The following is a 22577-nucleotide window of genomic DNA, read 5'->3' on the forward strand; positions in this document are numbered from 1 at the left end:
TCACATGTCAATTGTATTTGGTTAGGTCTTTTAACCTGTAACTAATCTTTATGAGGCGATGCATGCTTAGATATATACGAAATACTGTTTAACATACTAAAGTGAATTGGTCTGTAACACAAGGGAACTGATTTGCATAATGATGAGAGGGGTGTGTACTACCTATGCTTTAAAATAGGTTGTGATGTCATAGCAATCATTAATGCTTGAGAAAGAAGCGGGAGCTTCGAAACGTCGCATGTTTGCTGTTACCTGTTGGTAAAGAACTTTTTATTTGCACAAAGTTGTCTTGACTTTTTTGTTGGTTTTATATATATATATATATATATATATATATATATATATATATATATATATATATATATATATATATATATATATATATATATATATATATATATATATATATAAATATAATATATATATAAATATATATAAATATAAATATAAATATAAATATAAATATAAATATATATATATATAAATATAAATATAAATATAAATAAATATATATATATATATATATATATATATATATATATATATATATATATAAAATACATTTTAATATTTTTAATATTAATAAACGCATTTTCATTGTCTATTTTTTATGGTTTTGGATTTCTTAGCCTTCCCATTCTGCCATTTTTCCCAAATGCAACTGAAAATGTTATATTTTCTTGGGGACACTGAAGTTGCAGTAGAACCTTTAGGGCTTTAGCACACGGCAGATTTAGTCGCCTGGCGACTAATCGCCTCTTCTTCGTAGCTATGTGGGAAGGGAAATAAACGCTCATAATTGTACCCTCTATTACTGCAGTTAGCAGTTACAAGCGGCCATCATGTGACAAGCAACATACAACACCTGTACTTGCTAGTGACTGCCATAAAAGTGAATGTTTGGGGGGGGGGGGCAATATTCAGTTTTTATCTCCCAAAAATGGAGGGAGAAAATCACCCCATTTGCCACCGTCCGTAACAGATAATCAAATATCAAATCAATACCAGAAATAATCACGAATAGGATGATATGATGCCTGGTTCTGTGAGCATTTGCTAGACACTTTTCTTTGAATAACGAGCTAGTCATTACAATAGTGATAGATTAAACTAGAGATTGAAGGAAAAAAACGTGAAATGTTCATTTTAATAAGGCATATACAAAATGTCCTTAGGCTATGAGTACAAAGGGGAGTTTAGTGGTTGAATAAAGCTTAATGCTACACAAGAAAACTGACATCAGCAGCCATGCTAATCATAGCACAAAAGTGTCTCTGTTTTGTCGCATTACAAAAAAGGCTACACAGAAAACACTTTGTTAGCCGAGAATATCTCAGATTCTTACAGCTGCTTCTATATAGGAAGTTAACCCTTTAGGAATAGCACCACAGCAGTGGGGCTGTAGATTTTATTTCTAAGTATTGTAATGTCTAGACCTGACTATGCTGCTAAAAAACAGGAAGGCAACTATATATTCTTTAGAAAATGTTTCTCTCTTCCAAATGTGTAGATTGCACCTCATATTACCCCTACTAACAGTTTTCCTTGCTGCCTGGAAATAGTCCTGCTGATAATTTAAAAACCATACAAAATAAATAATGAAGACTAACTGAAAAGTTGCTCAGAAAATGTTCTTGTTGAACTTTTTTAAACTTAAAAGAAAAATGCACATTCCCTTTAGTTGTGGCTCATTTTCAGCTCAATTTATTGATACTTTGACTGCAAAGTAACATACATACACAGCAGTATTAAAACATAAACCACATTAAAACTATCTGACACAGTCTTTGCAGATGAGTTTAGAACAGAATGTGTTCTCCCAAAATCTCACTCTAGCAGGTTGGGTTAGAGAAATTTTTTTCCAGACACCACGGTTTTGCTTCCAATTTTTTCCCCAGGCCAGGGAGTATTCTATCATAGAGCTTCTTTCTTTATCTGCCTTACCAATGACCCACTGCACAGACTTAAGACGTCTGCCTGTTAAAGAGTAAAAATTTGGGATTTATAAACATGACATGTCTTTTACACTACAAACAATTAAGTAAGAAGTGTAATTTATCATTTTGACAGCGTATTAGATCTCTGTGCCTTCGCCTAAGTAAAGGTGGCCATACACGGATAGATCCGCTCGTTTGGCGATGTCGCCAAACGAGCGGATCTCCCTCCGATATGCCCACCTTGAGGTGGGCAATATCGGGCTGATCCGATCGTGGGCCCTAGGGCCCAACGATCGGATCCTAGCGTTCGCCAAACGGGCGGTCGGATCGCGGGACCGCATCAACGAACAGATGCGGCCGCGATCCGACGGGATTTTTAACCCCATCCGATCGAGATCTGGCCGACTTTCGGCCAGATCTCGATCGGGGAAGCCCGTCGGGGGCCCCCATACACGGGCCAATAAGCTGCCGACTTGGTCTGTCGGCAGCTTTTATCGGCCCGTGTATGGCCACCTTAAAGTAGGGAATCCTGCTAAAAAAAAAACCGAATCCTGAACAGAATCCTGGATTTGGTACATTCCTAATGTAAAGAACAAGCATTATATTCTAAGTTGTCATTTAGATTAATTTTTTTTTGAAGATTATAAAGTATTAAGGAAAATATGTACAGTTACTTTGAATTTTGTTACAGCAGCAGCACCACTTAGTTTCCGATTGCAATCCAGTTGAGGACTGTTCTGAAATTCCTTATTTAGGAAAGACATGAGATTGCAATAATTACCCTTTAATGTGAAATAATCAACCTGAATAATTCAGTACACAATTTTATATCACTATAAATAAAACTGAAATGTTGACAAATCAGAGTCTCTCTCTCTCTCTAAAACAATTTATCTGTAAGGCTACACATTTATGGCTATTGCTACTTTTGATTACTCTTCTTTCTATTCAGGCCCTCGTCTATTCATATTCCAGGCTCTTATACAAATCAATGCACGGTTGCTAGGGTAATCTGGACCTTAGCAACTTAATTGCTGAAACAGCAAACTGGAGAACCATTGAATAAGAAGCTAAATAACTCAAAACCCACAAATAATTAGGAATGAAAACCAACATACACTCAACATTTAAACACCTGCAAAGTAAAAAGATTACATGTAAATTGTAAATTTATCTTTAACTAGCTGAGCAAGAACATAGCCAGAGGCTAAATGTGCTTTCTTTGACTCATCTAGACGGCATGTTGCTTCAAAGTCTCTGATATATTCTGCAGACTATAATAGTATGGATTCTATGCAATAAATTATGTGTTTTTGGGCTTACTGAGTAATCTTAACTAAACACCTATAAAAATCATTTGCCGGGGCTGTTTAGAACTATTTTTAGGCGTATTAAGCACAGATATCAGCATTTCAATAAACAGTGCTTGTGCTGAACACACTTTCTGCTTATTTTTCCCAAACAGGAAATATCTATGGCATTTATTTCTTGCACTAAACTGGGCAAATTCTGAAACGAATGGCACATTTGGCTTTTAGTTCTTGAAAGTCCACTGAGAAACCATTGTCATAATGCAATGCTACTTATCTTACAGTCTAACAGGCTACAAAAGGTTGGAGCTTGCTTTTATAGAGGACTGCTGATTTGTTTTGATTGTGCTTGTACGAACCAGGAAGTAAAAGTGTGCCTTTCATTTTTAGAATTTGCCTGTATAAAGCAAAACAAGATATCTCCCACGCCATTTTCTAATTAAATGAAAAGCAAAATTTATTTTCAGCACAAGCTCTGTTCAATTAATTAATTTTATTTATTATGTTATTCCATAACCCTGTTACTGCTGGGCACTTTTGTCTTGTCTGTTTTTTTTTTTTGAAGTTCAGCACCATCTCATGTCAGGGTGCCCCCTGGGAACAATCTGCATATCCTTGGTGTGTTACTCTTGCTTGTGATGTCCCTTTACGATGACAGCGTCTGCTCCTGGAGCTATATAGAATCCAGTGCTCATCCATGCATGCGGAGAAGGAGCAATCAGATTATTGAGAATTTGTGGCCACACTCCCCAATTACCATGTTCATTTTACAAAATCTGCCCGGTTATGAAATTTAACACATTTCTGTGATTTTTATGTTATTTCAGTTTTGCTAATGAAGATGAATTGTCCTTTAAGCTACAAGTCACAGTTTTCCCAAGAAACCTGCTTATTTTAAATAGTCAGTTATTGCTTTGTTTATCTTAAATTGTTACAAAAGTATCCAAGTGCACCTGACAAGTATTCTGGGCTCTGACAAAAGGCAATTAAGTTAGAAACTTTGTAATTTTTTTTCTGGCTGTTGAGAACAGGAGATCAAAGAGAAAGTCGGGACATTTTAGTAACAATCTAGGACTGCGAGCTGAGTTGTCGGATGGTTCTGCGAAAAACTGGACAGTTGGGAGGTATATGCATTTTGCTACAATTATATTTCCCTATTGCTGCCAATGCCAGGCTCATAATTTGCCCTATTGCAGAAACCCATTTAAACCAATCCTGTTTTTACTCTCCCTATTCCTCCTACAGCTGGCGGACAGTCAAATGCGGACTGATTTGTTGCTATGGGTCACTGCTCAGATGCAGAATTCTCCAGATCAGCTGCAATATCCCACCCTATATGCTGTAATTTCAAAAGTATACAAGCAGAGAACAACTGATTTCTGAATATCAATTTTTCCATTTTCGTTTGACATAGGAGCTAAAGGAAAAACGAGGAAGTAAAATCATCCAGTTTCACATTCCTTTTTTTCAGTACAAATGTATTTCCTGTCGCAGGAAATGCTCCACCCCCAATAAAGATCTTTAAAAACCTGCAGAAAGTTGTTTCCAAATTTAGATATTTCTTGTATATTGCAAATCCCCAAAAAGGCTGATGCACATTGAGTTCTCGCCTTGAAATGTTGTACTTCCTCACTTTCTCAACTTCTAAACAACCAGGTTATGTCTACCGTATTTGAGGCAACTTCTTGAGCCATCTGAGAATTATGACACTACAACAATATAATACAAAATCAGTTATACATATCAGACACTAAAGATGGCCATACACGGGCAGATTTAAACTGCCTATTTGGTCCTTTAGACCAATTTGGCAGCTTATCTGCAAGTGTATTATGGGGCAGTGATGTGTTGAACAGCCTCGAAACCCATGGAGTGGGACTCACACATGTCTATAAATAGAGGGAACAAAGCAGATGGGACAGGTTTCATTTTCCCGACCGATCATGATAGTCCCTTCGGCTAGTATGCCCAACATTGTAATCCTATTGTTTGTCCTTAGGGCTGAACAGTAATACTAGCCCGATATTAACCAACTTTTGGTGGGCATATCCCCTTGTTCTGCGCCCTCGACAAACAAACGGATCTTAAAATGTATTGCCACCTTTAGGGCTGCAGAGTCAGAAACGTTTTTTAGCCATAAGCCTAGATATGTTGTGTCAGAAAAATGTATAATTTCACTGTAAAAATTCCAATATTTTACGGAAAACAAAATCCTAGATTTATTCAAACTCTTAATGTGAATCTACTGACATTTCCAGGCCAAGAAGCATTTGCACCAAAAGCAGGGATTGCAATCTTTGCCCCACACCAACTTATACACATTGGAGAGTAGATGGTCCCAGTACACATTTCCTGCAATTGGCCACACCCTTTTTGCTAAATGGTTGGCCCTGGCTAACTATCCCTAGTTCTGGCAATGTTTTTCGTAGTTTTTGATCTACACTGATTCTATCCCCACCTGTATTATGTTGCCTGGATAAGTGGCAAGCAGACAGTCTCACATTTTAAAGCAGTTTTTTACTGCCAATGTCAGGTTTTTAGCTCAAGGGATCATTTAAATATATAGGAGTCGTGAATTCTAGGTGCTGTGGAGGGAATTCATTTCTATCACAGATTAATCAGGTTTTGTAGAGATATATAACCCAATGCTCTCATTTATTCACCTCTCTGCACTAGAAGAGCAGAATGTCCGGGTTGAAAACCGGAAATTCGGCTCTTAGTTACCAGGAGCGGCATTTTTGCCGCCCCTGGTAACCAGGGGGGCGCTGCCGCCTGAGGCGAGTGTCTCAACTCGCCTCATTGGTGGAGCGCCCCTGCTTGTAGTAGCAGGCTGCCAAAAATGCAAGAACTAGCATTTGGAGTGAAAGTCAGTCAAGCCAAGAGTTTCATTCAACATATGTGGATAAATGAATGCTTTATTTTTTTTATTTAAAAGGGAACTAAAAACAAGGATAAGTGCAATCTTTCTGCAGGATTATGCATACTATAGAAGAATACATTCACTGACATAGACTATAGACTTATATTATCTATCAATACAGAATATAAGAATATCTAGAGTACTCCCTGCTAGAAGAATGCCCTTTTACTGCCTATTCAACTAGCTGCACCAACAATGTCATACTGTACTCCAGCACTGCTAGGTCCATCCTGATTTTTTGGAATGGGATTTTAAAGGTAATAGGCACTCATTAGTGACTAATTACAACAGTAGGAATTTATGGCAAATGTGGGGCCCAACAGGCAAAAGCAATGCATGGCTGAATTTAATGACCTTATCCATGATTGTTTAGAGAATTTCTTTGATAAAAGATTTAACTTAGGGATCACAAGGGGTAAAATGTGTTCAGACTAGCCCAGAAGGAACATTTGAAGAGTTGTAGTTCATAATACAGACCAAAAAACAGTCTTATGTATAGAACATCAATTTAGGCAAACTAGGTGCAACATGAACCACTATATCCTATCTAGCAAGAGAAATGCCCCTGTTAAAAATGTGCTTTAATTGCTGTTAATAAAAAAAAAAACCACAAGAGGTGTGAGTAAGCACAAAATTAAAATGTAGGAAATGGTTTTCCAGGAAGTAGAATACTATCTCACTGAACAAAATAAGGAAAAAACAGACTCCGTGGAAGTTTCCATTAGGGTGACAACGATCCCGAATCATGTGTTCAGCACATAACATTTAACATTTCCTGTTTTTTTAACCATTATACCCAAATGGGGAAAATAGCAAAGTCGCTTCTGTTTTTACACTACTGAATAAACTCAATTCTGTAAAATAACAGAGACCGTCTGTCTGCTTGCAAATAATTTTAAAGAATAACTTAGTTCATCCCAAAATTCCAGTTTTATATAGAAAACCAATAAAGGTTACCTGGATATTTTAATAGCTGCAGTTTACAGTGAAAATGCCTTTTTAAATATTTGTACTCATCCTTATGAGAAGGAATAGGCTTCGAAACTGACCAACCAGGGCTCCAGATGTGCCAGGTGTACGGATTGGCTAGCCCTTGCATAAATGCTGGGACATAACTGTGTAATTGAATGGGGTAAGCCAAATAACATGGAGCACAAGGAGTTCTGAGATATCAGCAGCATCACCTACATAATTGGTACAAAACAAACAGTACATTTTTTCCGAGACTTTAAACAAATGGTTTATCTGCCCTTAAAATGGACAGAAGTACATCCTATGGGAATGCAGAAACAAATCAAATGAGGCTGGCCTACAGCCAATCACAGCAGTAATAGTCACTAAATTGCCTGTTATTGTACACATTAATCCTCCATACTTTGCCCAGGTATCATTTTGTGTAACATATATAACTACAGTATTTGGGAGAATTATTAGTATGTGAATGTTATGGTGCTTTAACATCAGATATGATCCAAATCATTTTAATGTGTGTGTCATACACCTAATTAAGTTATCTTCTGCATGAATGATAAAACAAAAAGTTCATGGGAATATATGCATGACATATTTCACCCAAAGTTCCTGTTTAAGAAACTTACAGTTCTATTTTCCCCATGACAAATCACACTTTTGTGTAGATACATATGAGTTTTGCGAGTTTTACAGCAGGAATCAGAGTGCTTTGTCACCAGTGTAGAGTAAGATATCCAGGGCAACTAATCTCCTTGTGAGCCACGAGGCCTTGTGCCCCGTCTTCAATCTCAGTTTTTGAATTACAGTTTTCACCCAGATTAGTGAATGAGGTAGATATAGGAGACACCTCAGTTGCAAATCAGCTAGAGACAAGGATACACAGGTTCAAAATGGCTGCAATGTACTAGCTCTCACGGCTGGACACCATATTATTTGATTTGCAAAGTGTGCAATGATAGCAATGTAAGAGGGAGAGGTCTCAAGCTACTGCCAGACAGGACTGATTCTTGGCCTGTGTATAAAAGAGAATCGGCCAATATATTGTTTTACACTGGGTCCTGTGCCTGTACCATGAGGCACTGCATCCAGTGTGTGTCTGCACCTAGGGCAAAGCAGGCACAGGAGCCAGAGGATCAGCAGAGATAAATTGCTACTTGATCAATCATTGACAAATGTTGCTGTGGATTATTAAGGAAATCATAGAACTTTAAGAGCCTTTAAATTCACGGCCCTTGCAAAAAGCAAGTGGGGGGCAGTCGTAGACAAGGATGTGCATCAGGCCCCCTCTGCAGATGTTTTTTGCGGCAGTGGTTATGCCACAGAAATAAAACATTGATGCCTTAAATATAAGAATAAAGGTGGCCATCGTTCGGTGCCATCTCGAACTGCTACTAACCATTCAGATCAAATAAAGTAGTAAAAGAACAGATCAGACGATGTTTTGACCCTGACAGCAATCGTACCAAAGATAGGTCTGACAAAACTGGTGACCGTCTCCCACTGATATTGTCAGATCAGCAATACATTCAGAGATATTATCTGTAGCCAACAGAAATTTTCTAACCTGTCTGATCGCCTGAACAACCGATTGACATGGCACAGAAAATGTCGGGACACTCCATACACGACCCAAAAATTGTACGAATCGAAGATTCATACAATCAAATCTTTGCGTCTATGGCCAGCTTTAGCCCAAACCATCATTATGCTACTAAGATTCCCTGAATCACTGAAGACACAACAGAAAGAGATAAAGAACAACTGTTACTTGATCAATAAAGGCAAATGTGGATGTGGATAATGTGTGAGTCAAGAGAAGGAGCTATGGTACCTAGGGCACAAGTGAAAATGATGTGCTGCTACAGAAACAAACATTTACTGGAATAGATGGAACCCTCAATTTTACATACTCAATTTTTTTTTGTGATTTCACCAGTTTATAATGATCTTCAATGGCTACTTTTCTCTTATTTTTCATATAATGTTTTGTGGGGTTGACCTAAAACCCGTGGTGATCTGCGGGTTGACCACCAGTTGGGCGAGTTCAGGTTTCAACATGGCCAACCATGGCAGGCTAGGGTTGAATGGAGATCAGACTGGGGAAGTACACTCCTCCACTGCTCCCAAAGATCACTAGCCTTCGAACATGAGGAGCGTACATAAGGAGTGTACAGAACAAGAAGACACGGATATGAATTGGGTGTGGGTCCTTCCTGACCTAAATATCACAATCGTGGGCTATGGAAAAAAAAACCCAAAAACAAAACACATGAATCTCCCCCTTATTCATGGTCAACAAAAAACACAGCAATTCCTTTTCTAGTCTATTGACAGGCAAGTATCATTCAAATGATACATGTCTGTCACTAGACAGGCAAAGGTACAATTGTGGCATTTACCATTCTCTTTAAACGGGGGTGGGGGGTACCTGTCCTCCACCTATCAGCGCAATAAATGGATAGGGAGCAATCTGCAAGTTTCCATGTGATATTACCCTAACTGCAATGACACATGGGATTTTTTTTATTAAACTGCAGACAACAAAAATGGCCAAAATGCCTTGCCTTTGTCCATATGCAATTCCCTATTTAATAATGCATAAAAAATATATTAGCATGCATTTTCATGCTATTTGAATAACGTACCAGCACTGATTTACAGTGCAGCATTCTGGTGTTTTGATGTGTTTTAAAATCCTAAGGTGCCAGAAAGAGGGAATCATTTTCTTATGATCAATGGGCTGCCTGCACTTATTTGACAGCACTATAACATGGACTCATAACAATAAGTTTTATAAAAAGCTTTTCTGATACTGTAGTATACTGTAGTACAATCCACCAAACCTAATATATTGGGGATCAAACAAAGCATTATACTGTTGAGACTAATGCTAAAAAAAAAAAAAAAAAAAAAAAAAAAAAAAAAAAAGACCCAACTGCAACTTGAAGCTGGAATGTGCTCATTGTTTCCTATGGCAGCATGCACCAACCTGACAACTGAATAACTTGAATAACGTGAACAAAATTTACAGGCAGTTACATACCTGGGCACATGCACATTTATTTAGAGAAATCAGTATGATTATCGCAAAAAAATATAGCTATATAGTCACCAAGAGTACAACCTTTTTTATTCTGATTCTAATGCTTAGGATACACATAGCAATGAGCCATGAACATGCACACTTTTGCAATGCAAATCTAAAATCCCTACCTTTGACCTTTTTAAAAGAATGGTGTGAACAAAAAATGTCAGTGACCATTCACTTGAAGAGGAGTAGACAATGTATCCCAAATATGAAAACATACATTGAATTAGGCAAACCAGAAAACAGGAATACATACATGGGTGGGGTTCATTCAACATTTTTTTTCGCTTTATCATATCAAAACATTTTTTTTTCTCTGCCCATAGATTTTGTGTGGTTTCAGTGTGTTTCATTATTTAAAACTGATAGGCTAAATCCTTTGGAAATAAGGTGATTTCCTATTTGAACAAAGCTGTAGCAGGAACACCTGGAAAGGATCGTTACATAGTGACAGTCAGGTTGAGAAGAGGAGAATTCATTCACTAAGCAGCATGCCAGTCATTAGGAGCTGCAGGATCTGAGGGGTGTGGAATAAAAAGGGCACACAGCAAGAGAAAACAAGCACTTACCTTTGTTTTTTTTCCTGCAAAACAAAATGGTGACTTGCCCAGTCTGAAAGTAGAGAGTGCTTAAAAAATGCAAGAAAGGTTTCTCTTCGCCCCGTTACCGTCCCATCTCTATGCAGTACCCCATCCTAGTAACCTTTGACCAACAGGAAGCAGACACAATGGCACTGGAAATAACAGCGGCTGCTATAACACAGCCCAATTTAATGCATGGGAGGGGGCAGCGTATCCCTCTTCACAGCTGATTTTAACAAAAGAGCCACAGCCACTGGCTAGAAGCACCAGTTTGGAGCAGAATACTAAAACATTTCAGATGGTTATTATCCTTTGCTTCTAAACAAGTGATGTATTCTGGAACACTTTACAGAGAAGTTAATCAATGCCAGTTGGGTTTATAATAGAGTATCCCTCTTACATGCACCCTTAGAGAAATGGTAGGCAAAGATCGAGCACTTTGAGTACTGAATTTTTGAGTAGCTAAAGTGGATGAAAGTCTGGCAAGTGTCTGCAGGCAATTGCTACAGAAATCAGAGGGAGAAGATCGGGGTCAATGGTCCCTCAAACAAATGTTGGTGCGCAAAGAATTTTATGTAAAAACACAAAAATGTTTTGCATTTATTCGGACCTGCGCACACAGTTTTTAAAAATGTGCACACAATATTTTTTTGTGTACAAAAAGGGTTCAGTATAAAAATAAAAACTGGATAAATAGATAGGCTGTGCAAAATAAAAAATGTTTTCAATACAGTTATTTAACCAAAAAAGTAATGTATAAAGGCTGGAGTGACTGAATGTCTAACATAATAGCCAGAACACTACTTCTTGCTTTGCAGCACTCTTGGTTTCCACTGAATGGTTACCAGGCAGTAACCAATCCGTGTCTTGAGGGGGTGGGGGCACATGGGTCATAACGGTTTGCTTTTGAATCTGACCTGCATGCTAGGGATCAATTGCAAACTCACTGAACAGTTATGTCCCTTAAAAGTCGTTGAGCTAGAGAGCTGAAAAGCAGGAAGTTGTGTTCTCTTCTGTTATGTTAGACATCCAGTCACTCCGGCCTTTATACATTACATTTTTTCGTCTAACTATATTAGAAACATTTTTTATTTTGCAGTCTATTTACCCAGTTTTTATTCTTACACCTTTAAAGGAGAAACAAACCCTTAATAAAAAAAAACCCTACCCTACATAGACCCCCCCCTCCTCCCCCCAGCCTAGCTGCCTCCCCCGGGCAAATGCCCTTAACTCTTCACTTACCCCTCCGTGCATATGCTGTCCAGCAGAGTTCACGAACGCCATCTTCTTCTCTTCGGTAATCTTTGGAATGAGACCAGCAAAGCTCACATGCCGAAACTCAGGAAATTTGCAGAAGCACCGGTCTAATTCCAAAGATTACCGAAGCAGCTGAAGATGGCGCCCATGAAAGCCGCTGGACAGAATCTGCACAGAGGGGTAAGTAAAGAGTTAGGGGCTTTTTGCCCGGGGAGCAGGGTTTTTTTTTATTAAGCGTTTGTCTCTCCTTTAAATGATGGCCTTTTTACTGCACTTTTGTCAAGGATGGAGCTATGCAAAAGCAGTCTGTTGTGTGAAACCTGACCAATCACACCCAGCTCTACTTCCTAATTATTGTCACCAACATGGTTTATTTGATATGGGCCACGCAATGCCTTGCAAAAGTATTACAATCAGTTCTCATTTTACTGAACAATATTTCTTACACTTAAAAAACCTAAACTCAAAAATTAACTTGTTTAGGGTAGAAAAACAAACATAAATATTTATTCTTTTGTGTTAAACCAGTTTCTGACCAGAATTGCTCCAGGTTGTTGAGATTAAACAAATGATACTTGTGCACTTTGACTCAAACAGTGCAACATTTGTTTTTAGGCACCCCAATATGTCTCTGTGTATGGAATCAATGTACTGCTGAAATTTTTGACAGCTGAGATTTTAAAATGAGTTTACAACAGCTTTGAATGCTTTAGAGCCAATATATCTTATAGGGGGCCACCTTTTGCCTAGAAGATGTATTACAATCACCAGAAATCCTTTAATTTTTGCTATAGTTCCCCTTTAAACCACACCCACTTTAAACCAATCCCACGTTGCCACAATAACTTTTAAGACCACGTTGACATTAATGGTGGTAGCACACAAAAAAAACAAATGGTTGGTGCTCACTGCAGGGATATCACTTATCACTCAGATGTGAAAAATGTTAGTAGTTTTAAAGCATACCCTTAAATCCATATGTCTTCTCCCTTGTGGATAACACAACACATGATTAAATATCTTAGGGGCCCCTAATAATTTCCAAATATATAAAAAAAAAAAACCCAGAACAAACCTAGCTCAAATCTCACAAGGAGCATAGGGCACGTAGAGTATGGCACACACAGGCAGAGTATGGCACACACAAGGAGCATAGGGCCAGCAGAGTATGGCACATAAAGGGAGCCTAGGGCAGGTAGAGAAAGGCACACAAAGGGAGCCTAGGGCAGGCAGAGTATGGCACACACAGGGAACATAGGGCAGGCAGAGTATGGCACATAAAGGGAGCATAGGGCACGTAGAGAATGGCGCACACACAGGGAGCATAGGGAACAAAAGAGGTGCTACAAATGGGTATTACAGTCTGAATTTGAGGTGTAAACAATGTAGGGGCCAGTTAATCTCAGTACTGATACAAGGTAAACTGTAACAGCAGGTCATTTGGGGGTCCACACGGGGGGGTCATGGTCTGGATGCAGCCTGCTGGTTGGACAGCACTGCTCTATATAACGAGATGTTCTTTATTTAAAAAAGGGTGTAGGTGAGGGGTTTATTTATATAGAGGCTTCTGCTCTGTGGGACAAGAAATTGGAATGTGGCTTTAGTTTAAAATGTTGCCCTGTTTAGAGCAGGAAACAACAAAAACACCATAGCCATTTTCTGATTAAAAGCATAGGCAACAAATATGTTATGCACAATCCCTGTTCATTGGACCAATGTGTATAAAGTCCCTTTAAAATAAGGACCTCATCCTTTCTTTTACAACTGTTCATGTAATACATACTGGGAAAAATTAACCTTAAATATCTTTATATAAATCAATATTTTGTTTAATATGTTTATGTATACAACCCTTAACATGAATGAATCATTGCAAAAGTGAAACAAGTTGTGTATTTGTGCTGGACTTCTAATAAAAAAACAAATTGAAAAAAAATAAGGACCTAAGGAGAAGGTAAAATAACACAACAATAATAACATGCAACAGCTTGAATTTTAGATTATTCACCTCATCTTCATTTGGTATATAGTACAAAAGGTAGGTGTCTAACCCCCCCCCCCCCCACCGATTTTAAATTTAGTTCTACCACAAATAGTTTTTTTCATTATAAGTGTGGATATTTATGGTGTCAGACTGAATTCTGTCTGATGTAGTAGCAACCTAGGGTATAAAGAAGTGATACACAAGCTCTTACTTCCTTTAATACAAAAAAAGTCCCTTGCAGTCATCCAGATAACCAGTTGTTAAAAAGACATTTCATTTGAAATGCTGGGAAAAGAACAAACCCAATCCTTTATTATGAAAGTGATGTAAATATTCGCAAGCATTTTTCAAACTCACATTTGTATTAGCTCAGCGGATAGCTCCGAGGCTGCCTGCTCTCAGATTCATCAGCTAATGAGATGAGGTAACCACTGAGCAGTTACACAGCATTGCCTTGATGGCAGCCCATTACTTTAATCCCTTGACATCCTAAAGTACCCACGCCATTGACTAATCTATTTACTGTAGTGCAAAGAACACAAGTAAGGCATCGCTCAGAAGAGAGCTGATTGCTTTCAATCTCTAAAATAAACTGGAAGATTTATGACTGCTACTGAGCAATGTTATACAGTATATAAAAAACTGCTAAGTTAAGGCAGTGTGTTTTTGACAACATGAGTAAAATGTAAATAGCTTCCCGGGGTTTAGGCACTGTGTTTTTGACAATAAGTAAAATGTTTGGTATGGGGACATACACTGATAACATATTTAATGGGACAGTAACATTCATTCTACTAGCTGAAAGACATCTGGCACCCCCATGATATTGTAGCCCAGTAGGGGTAAGCCCAGAATACACATAAGTGCTTATCCACAAAGCTTGAGGTCAACATCCCCTTTCCACACTTATTATAATAGAGATTTTTTTCCCCACTGTATCTTCAAAGATGGTTGGACGTTTAATAAGAAAATGTGTATGCAGGATGTTTGCCCTTTCTCTCAGATATATCAGATTATTTAGCTGCCTTAAACAAAGATTCCCTGCACACTAATGCAGTTCGAATGCTTGGAGGGGTTTCAGACTCATTAAAATTGCATGGGCGGTGGAAAGATTCATCAGGCCCAATGATAAAAGCATGCATTTTAAATCAACAATATCACAGTTCAAACAGTAAAATAAAAAAAAAAGGCACAACAGAGATCAAAGCTGGAACAAAGATGAAGCTAAAGATGTTCGAATAAGAACTATGAAAAAAGGACTATGAAAATATATAATAGGCCTATTAGCAGCAAGGCACAGATCTCTGCAAGTGGGATGCGCGTCAGTAGGAGATCTGATAGGAACTTTATTGTGGTGCTCCCATTAATCATATGGATGTAAATGTTGCAACAGCCATAAACCTTAATGTGCATAAGAAACTTACCACTGAGTAGTACTGAGAACACTGCCTTCCTTACACTGCATTTCCCTACAAATTAATAACCTGTCTAGCTCAAAGCTAGAGAGGCCACAACTAAGCAACAACTGCCGGGGAACAGCCCTTGCTCAGGGTTGTACTTCCTTTAAGCTGGCCATAGATGCAAAGATCCGCTCGTATGAATCCTTGATTCGAACGATTTTCGGATCGTGTGTGGCGTGTCCTGACATCTGTCGTACCATGCCGTATCGGTCGTTCAGTCGATCAGACAGGTTAGAATATTTCTGTCGGCTGCCGATAATATCTCTGTATTGCTGATCTGACGATTTTCAGTGGGAGACTGTCACTAACTTTTGTCGGACGTAACTTTCGTACGATTGCTGTCAGGGCAGAACATCGGCTGATCTGTTTTTTTCTACTTTATTTGATCTGAAAGGTTAGTGGCAGGTTGGGAGATGGGGAAGTCCGATAGTTCGAGGATTCGAACGATTGGATTTTTGCATCTATGACCAGCAGAACTTTCCCACTGGAGGCCGTTGGCCAGATGTTTTTTTATGGCTTCCAGACTGATTATTGGCTCCATAGACTTCAATGTATGACATCATAGTTTTAAATTAATCCAGCTGTATGAGAATTAGTTGGCCAACTACATCTAATAAACTGGACAGCACTGTTTTACATTCTTCAGGTCAGGGGTAGTACAGGCATAACAGTCCTGGTCCAGTCGTATTTGGTAGAAACACAGATGAGGAATCGGTCAGGATTGTTTTAAATGAGAACTAAAGCTTAACTGACGTAGGCTAAAAATGTTGTACATTATGTTTTAGGTTTCTGTACCAGCCTAAATCAACCACAAACTTTTAGCAGTAAATATCTGTGCTCCTGAAGATGCCCCAGTAGCTCCCCATCTTCTTTTCTGCTGATTTACTGCACATGCTCTGTGCTGCTTTCACTTACTGAGCTTAGAGACACAATCACAATATACAGTACACATAGAATAGAAATGTCACTATATAAGGCTGATTAGTATTTAATACAGATAATTACTACATGGCAGCACATAAACCAGTGCAACTAGTATCATAATTCAATAATCAGACCTGTAACATCAGCTTATATTATAGACAAACCTCATTTTCTGCTTGATAATTTGCGACGACCCCCAAGCTTAGCTGGAGTCTATCCATGCTTTTCTATCCTGGTACCAAGTGAAAAGTCGACACATGGGAGCCCTGAAAGTCACTTTCCTCGAGGAAACGCTAGTTTAGGTTTCATGTGTACACATACAACAGACTAGAAACTAAACATAAATCTTACAAGTACAGGTATGGGGCCTAATATCCAGAATGCTTTGAACCTGGGGTTTTCTGGATAAAGAATCTTTCTATAATTTGACCCTTAAGTCTATTAAAAAATCAGTTAAACATTAAATAAATCCAATTGGGTTTTGTTTCCAATAAGGATTAATTATATCTTAGTTTGGATCAAGTATGAGGTACCTACTGGTTTATTATTACAGAGAAAATGGAAATCATTTGGAAATAACGGAGTCTATGGAAGACGACCTTTCTGTAATTCTGAGCTTTCTGGAGAACGGGTTCTGGATAATGGTAGTAATAATACCAGACAATACACTCCTCATACAAGGTTGAGGTTTTCAAACCCAAGGTTAAATAATTTTGTACCAAACAAATGTAAATGAATGACTAAATCCTTCATTGGGGTAAATGATAGGATCCATACGCACTGTGATGAAACACTCTATAAAACAAATTTCATAAAATAGGACTGCACTTTTAGAGCATAAGCAAGGGGACTCTACCACAGAAGCAAAATGAATAACAATAACAAACTTAAGGAGCCGATGTTTCAAATATATAACTGGGAAATCCTTGAGGATATCCAACAAAATTAATAAAGGAACTAGTTTAAGCTCCATTTGAACATTTGTCTTTTATCACAGAAAAGCACAGGAATAGTTTGTTTGTTGGGTGAAATATTATTCATATGCAATTTTTTATAATAGGGTGTAATATAAGAATTAAAGGGCAACTAAACGTCTAAATACTTTTGTCCCTGGACTGATATCTTATGTTTCTTATGTATGGCAGCCCTAAATACTGAAAGAAATTTTAACAGATCTCTCTCTATAACCCACTCCTTCCTTCATATAAGGTCTTTATGAGAGTGGCTACAAGTAAAAACTGGCAACAGCACGCATATTTCTGTGTATGCCGACTAATTAAAACTATTGAATCTGCTTTCAATATAAAACCTTTTAACCCACAGAACATTCTTAAAGAAGACGCAAAGGTAGTAAATATGTACTCTGCTGATGGTTACAGTGCAGTTCTCCCAACTACTATATTTCCCCCCCAACTGCTTAAGGGTAGGACTACACAAACGATTTTGGTGCGATCCGTCAGTCGTGTCGCATCGGATCAACGCTGTGATACCATGCAACAATTCTCCCTCTCTCACCTTATTTTGTCATAGTACATCGGATCGCGCCAAAATCGTTTGTGTAGTCCTACCCTAAAAGTCATGAATTATCCCCCTTCTTACTAGTTATTCACCAGACAGCATCGCTTCTATAGACAACATTGCTTTTACTGCTGCTGTAATGAGCACTTTTTTTTTTTTTTTTTCAAGCATCATGATCCCGATAACATAATACCGGTCACTAAAAACATCATCACACATATGGGCTAGGTGCAGAGGCTTAGAGCAGGTAAACTGCACAAGCAATTTAATTTTCCATTATGCAAAGCACAGGTTTTAATTAAATACATTTTTTGTTCAATGTGGCTTTTACATGCTGCTAACCTTTAACTTCTGAATATACATGGAACCTGTTACTATAAAAACCTTACCTAACTAGGTTTGAAGCTTGTCCGGGTGCATAAACCCATAGCATGTAGTATATGCTACCTTACCACTGGTTTATACAGGTGAGTAACCTTGTATCAAACTTTTTGCATTTTATTACATAACCCCACAAGGCTCCAAAGACAATACAATTATAGTTTGGCTGATGTAGCATTGATAAAAAGACGTGACTTTGCAAACATTGTTGCTTTTCTACCCAAAAAGTATTTTCCAGCCAAAAAGTGTGCTGCCATTGCCAGTCACAGGTTTACTAGACATGGTAAATAAATGTAAAAAAAAACCTACTAGGAAGTAGTTACTCATGACTATAACTGACAATTTGATTATAAACAGACTGTGACAAGTGCCTGTTTAATCAATGGTTAGTTCTTTTATTTTACTAGATAAATAATACCCTGACATTTTGTACTGTTCTAACGTTTTTGGCAAACAAATCAAATAGATATCGGGATGATTTTTTTACCAGATATCAGTCAGGCAAGTCATAGGAGCCCTGATCTCAGTACCATTGAGTACTAAGTAAAGGGCGAAGTGGCTAACGCTAGCGAAAATTCGACAAAAATTCACTAGCGACGTGGACCTACTCAAGCACTACTTCGCACCCTTACGCCAAGCGAAGTTGCGTTCTATCGAAAGGACTTAACTACGATATTTCACCAAGTTACGGATTTTTGTGAACGTTACCTCTTTACTTCGCCACCTCAGACCAGGTGAAGTGCAATAGAGTAGATAGGAGATGGTCCAAAAAAAGTTTAAATTTAGTCCCAAAAAAACACTGGCGTCTTTTACTTTTTATAGGGTGATAGACTGAAAAAAGTCGAAATTTTTTTAGGGTATCCTCCTTCCCCCCTACATTTGATAACATATGGCACCTGAACTATACTGTTGGCACATGTGTAGGGCATTAGAATACATTTATTAAGGTTCCCTGGCCTTGTGTAGTATAATGTGGTTGCTGCTGCATATACGGCCATTGTACTTTAACTGCACGCCATATGCAAATTGCCTTCGCAAGTGTAACTTCGAACCGAAGATCGTAACATAACTAGCGCAACTTCGCAAACGATCGGTAACTTGTGTGCAACTTCGGATCTTCGTGAGTTTGCACAGCCCTGGCGAATCTACGCCTGGCAAAGTGCGGCAAAGCCAACGCTGTCGCAACTTTGAAGGTAAGTAAATGTGTCCCTTAGTTCCAACTGAGAGAGCAGAGATATGCTCCATGTTTGCATCTCTTCCCACTCGTCAAACCCTTGCCATTTCACCTCCGGTCCGCATAACATCAGCCCCCCCATCTCATTGTGGGGGACTATTTCTTGCAAATTTTTTTTCCTCAGAATAAAACTCACTCATACTGAAAACTAAATTTGCGTGGAAAGGTTTCGATTATGTTATTCAGAACATATTTGGTCCACGGATTGATGAATAAACAGAATTGTATATGCAGAAACCATCACCAGAATATATATAAAAAAAAAGAACCCCACAACTTTGGCACAAATGACTGCAAGTCCAAAAGTGGGTCAAACTTGTTACCATTCTGCAAACGACAGCTGTTGATAGAATGCATTTGCTCTGTGTTCAGAAGTGCAAAAGAAACGCACAAAAAACAATTGTTGGGTGAGGGAATATCCAGAACATTAACAGTAGCATTCCAAAGGTCACATACGTGGCATTCACAGACTGTGCTGGATCAAAAACCCAACAATAACCAACTTTTAACCTAGTTTTAAAGTTATGGAACTCGAAAACAATTTAATGGTAAGAGGCTTAAAGGGACAGTTTACCGGCTTTATTCACATTGGTTCAGTAAATAGGGCTTGTGCTGAACTTACTCTTTACCTGTTTAATAAGGAAATATCTATGGTTTTTATTATGGCTTGCTCTAAACAGGATAATATTTGAATATGAAACTAAAGGCACATTATCCTTCCCAATCTGAAAAAGCAAAGACAAACAAATAAGCAGCCCACTGAAGCCTCTGTATGAGCCGCCCTTCATCTAAAAAGAAAGGCTGTAGCTGGGGAAGGGAGGGGTTAATTTATACAGAAGCTTCTCACTGGACTGCTGTTTGACTTTGCTTTTTGGAAACAGAAAGAAGAATGACATTTTACCTTCATTTACAAATTTTGTCCTGTTCAAGGAAAGAAAAACATATTTTGTAATAAAAAAAAAAAAAAAACACACACATAGGCAAAAATAGGTTTAGCACAAGCCCTATTCATTGCACCAGTGCTGAAAACACTTGGAATATTTCAAGTTAATGCAGACAATAGTTATATTTTGTACTAGTTTTGTACAGATGACATTTTTTTTTAATGAAAAAGGCAAATTATTGCCACTTCAGCATCCTTAAATAGCAGTATTACTTTTTTAGGAGAGCTAGAAGTCGAGTTCCTATCCTCTTTTTCTCTGTGAAATTACACAGAAATCAAACATCCAACACACTTCAGTTATTCAGGTGTATATCAATTGCAGTGGCTGTCCCGCTGGGAAAAGAGCATTTTGAGAACAAAGAGTCATTGACCTAGTGCAAACTGCATTTTCCTCGTAAAGACAGAACTCGATATCCAACAGCTCAATAATATCATTTAGTAAACCTATATGAGGTACCTGTTAAAAGGTTTCTCTTACAGCAGTTGAGGCTAAGATAGGCTAAGCCCGCCTTTTCCCTCCATTAAACTATTTAATTATCCCATCGAGAAAAAAATTTCACTGGGGAGAACAAGACATGGAGGTATCTTTTCTCCCAACCACATACAATCTGGCTATAAAATCTCCTTAGGAACATCTACAACAGATCTACTAAATACAAATAATTTAGAATAAATTATGTTTCTGCTACTCTTATCTTTATTGATTTAGCCTGTTTTTCAGGTGTGGATAAACCTCTATATTGTAAGAAAATATCACAAAAACTTCTGCTTTTTGCATTATTATTTAATTCTTACTGACCAAGTAGAGAACCAGAGGCCAAATGTACCTGCCATATCTAATAATCAGTCCAATACATGAAAAAGGAAGATTGTTTGGGAATATTAATCATGGACATTTTTTTTTATACTGTGTATACCTATCTATCTCGATATATACAGCTTGCATGCTACTAGTTGGATATAGCTACATATACTGCAACAGATGATAGAACCTGATCTGTAAACTACATAAAGATTTGCAGCCAATGTGACACAACAGTCAGAAGAGGATGCTGCATTTTCATCCAGTAAAATAGTCCAATAGAATTTTATATCTTGTTATACTCATTTAGAGAATGAAAACCGGAAACCATCCAACTTTATCGGATAAGATTACCGCACTGAGAATCAAACTGTGCAGAATCCCACAAAATCTGGTGCAGTTGCATTCAGTTGCATGGTGATATTTCAAGGGACAGAGCTAAGTCTGACCAAAGTCTCTATGTATTCACCCCATTAATCTTGCAAAACTAGTAAATCACGTTTCATTTGCATGATATGTAAAGTGATTTTCAACAGAGGTAGCAAGTTTAAACAATTTGCTAAAATAGCTATGTTTGACATTACCATGTTAATACATTTCTAACATCCTTATATATAATTTCATTTCAGAGCAGTGAAGATTGGTTATTTTGGATAAATTTGGGTTTTTACTATACTGAATGTGTACAGAACATATAGAAGGTTAAAAAAAAAAATGATGATAGCGTGGCAGTTTTAAAGCGGACCCGTCACCCAAAATCTTTTTCAAATTAAACATGAAATCCAAATTCTTTTTTTTTTTTTTTTTTTTTAAAATTACAGCATTCATAGCTGTTGTAAACTCTCAGCTGTTAATCAAATATTGCCTGCTGGACTTAATAGATGTCACTGCACTCCTCACATTCCCCCTCTCTCTTTAGCATTTAATTGTGTAGCTAGTGCATGGGGATGGACATCAGGTCCCCCATTCTGGTGCACAAACGAGATTCTGAGATGATGCAAGGTTTGCCTTAACAACAGTGTCCACAAAATGGCTCCTGCCTGCTTGCTGTAATTATGAATTCCCAGACTGAAGTAAACAATTCAAAATAATGTGTAAAGTGTAATTAAAGTTTATTTTGCTTGAGTAATGTGATAAAATAGGATTTTTTTGGGTGACCAGTCCCTTTAAAGGCTGAGGGCATACGAAGCATTGGCTCTGCTGCTCTCAGTCTACATTTGTTTTGCAGGCTGAGAGAAGAGGATCTGCTCCCTTATCCTGTATTGT

General features: G+C 37.9%; 1 protein-coding gene across 6 annotated transcripts in view; it reads right to left on the reverse strand.

The window, feature by feature from the left end:
- The window catches only part of gab1.L (GRB2 associated binding protein 1 L homeolog), a 71432-nt gene that overhangs the window by 40242 nt on the left and 8613 nt on the right, over positions 1-22577 (reverse strand). Inside the window, exon 1 of one of the 6 annotated variants that reach the window (XM_041582663.1) lies at positions 10797-10998. The exons of the other annotated variants lie outside the window; for them this stretch is intronic. The gene's annotated coding sequence lies outside the window, so the exon portion shown is untranslated. Of the gene's footprint in view, positions 1-10796; positions 10999-22577 lie in introns of those variants that run through there. 6 annotated transcript variants of the gene reach the window in all.

Source organism: Xenopus laevis, chromosome 1L, assembly GCF_017654675.1.
Source record: "Xenopus laevis strain J_2021 chromosome 1L, Xenopus_laevis_v10.1, whole genome shotgun sequence".
NCBI classification, from domain to species: domain Eukaryota; kingdom Metazoa; phylum Chordata; class Amphibia; order Anura; family Pipidae; genus Xenopus; species Xenopus laevis.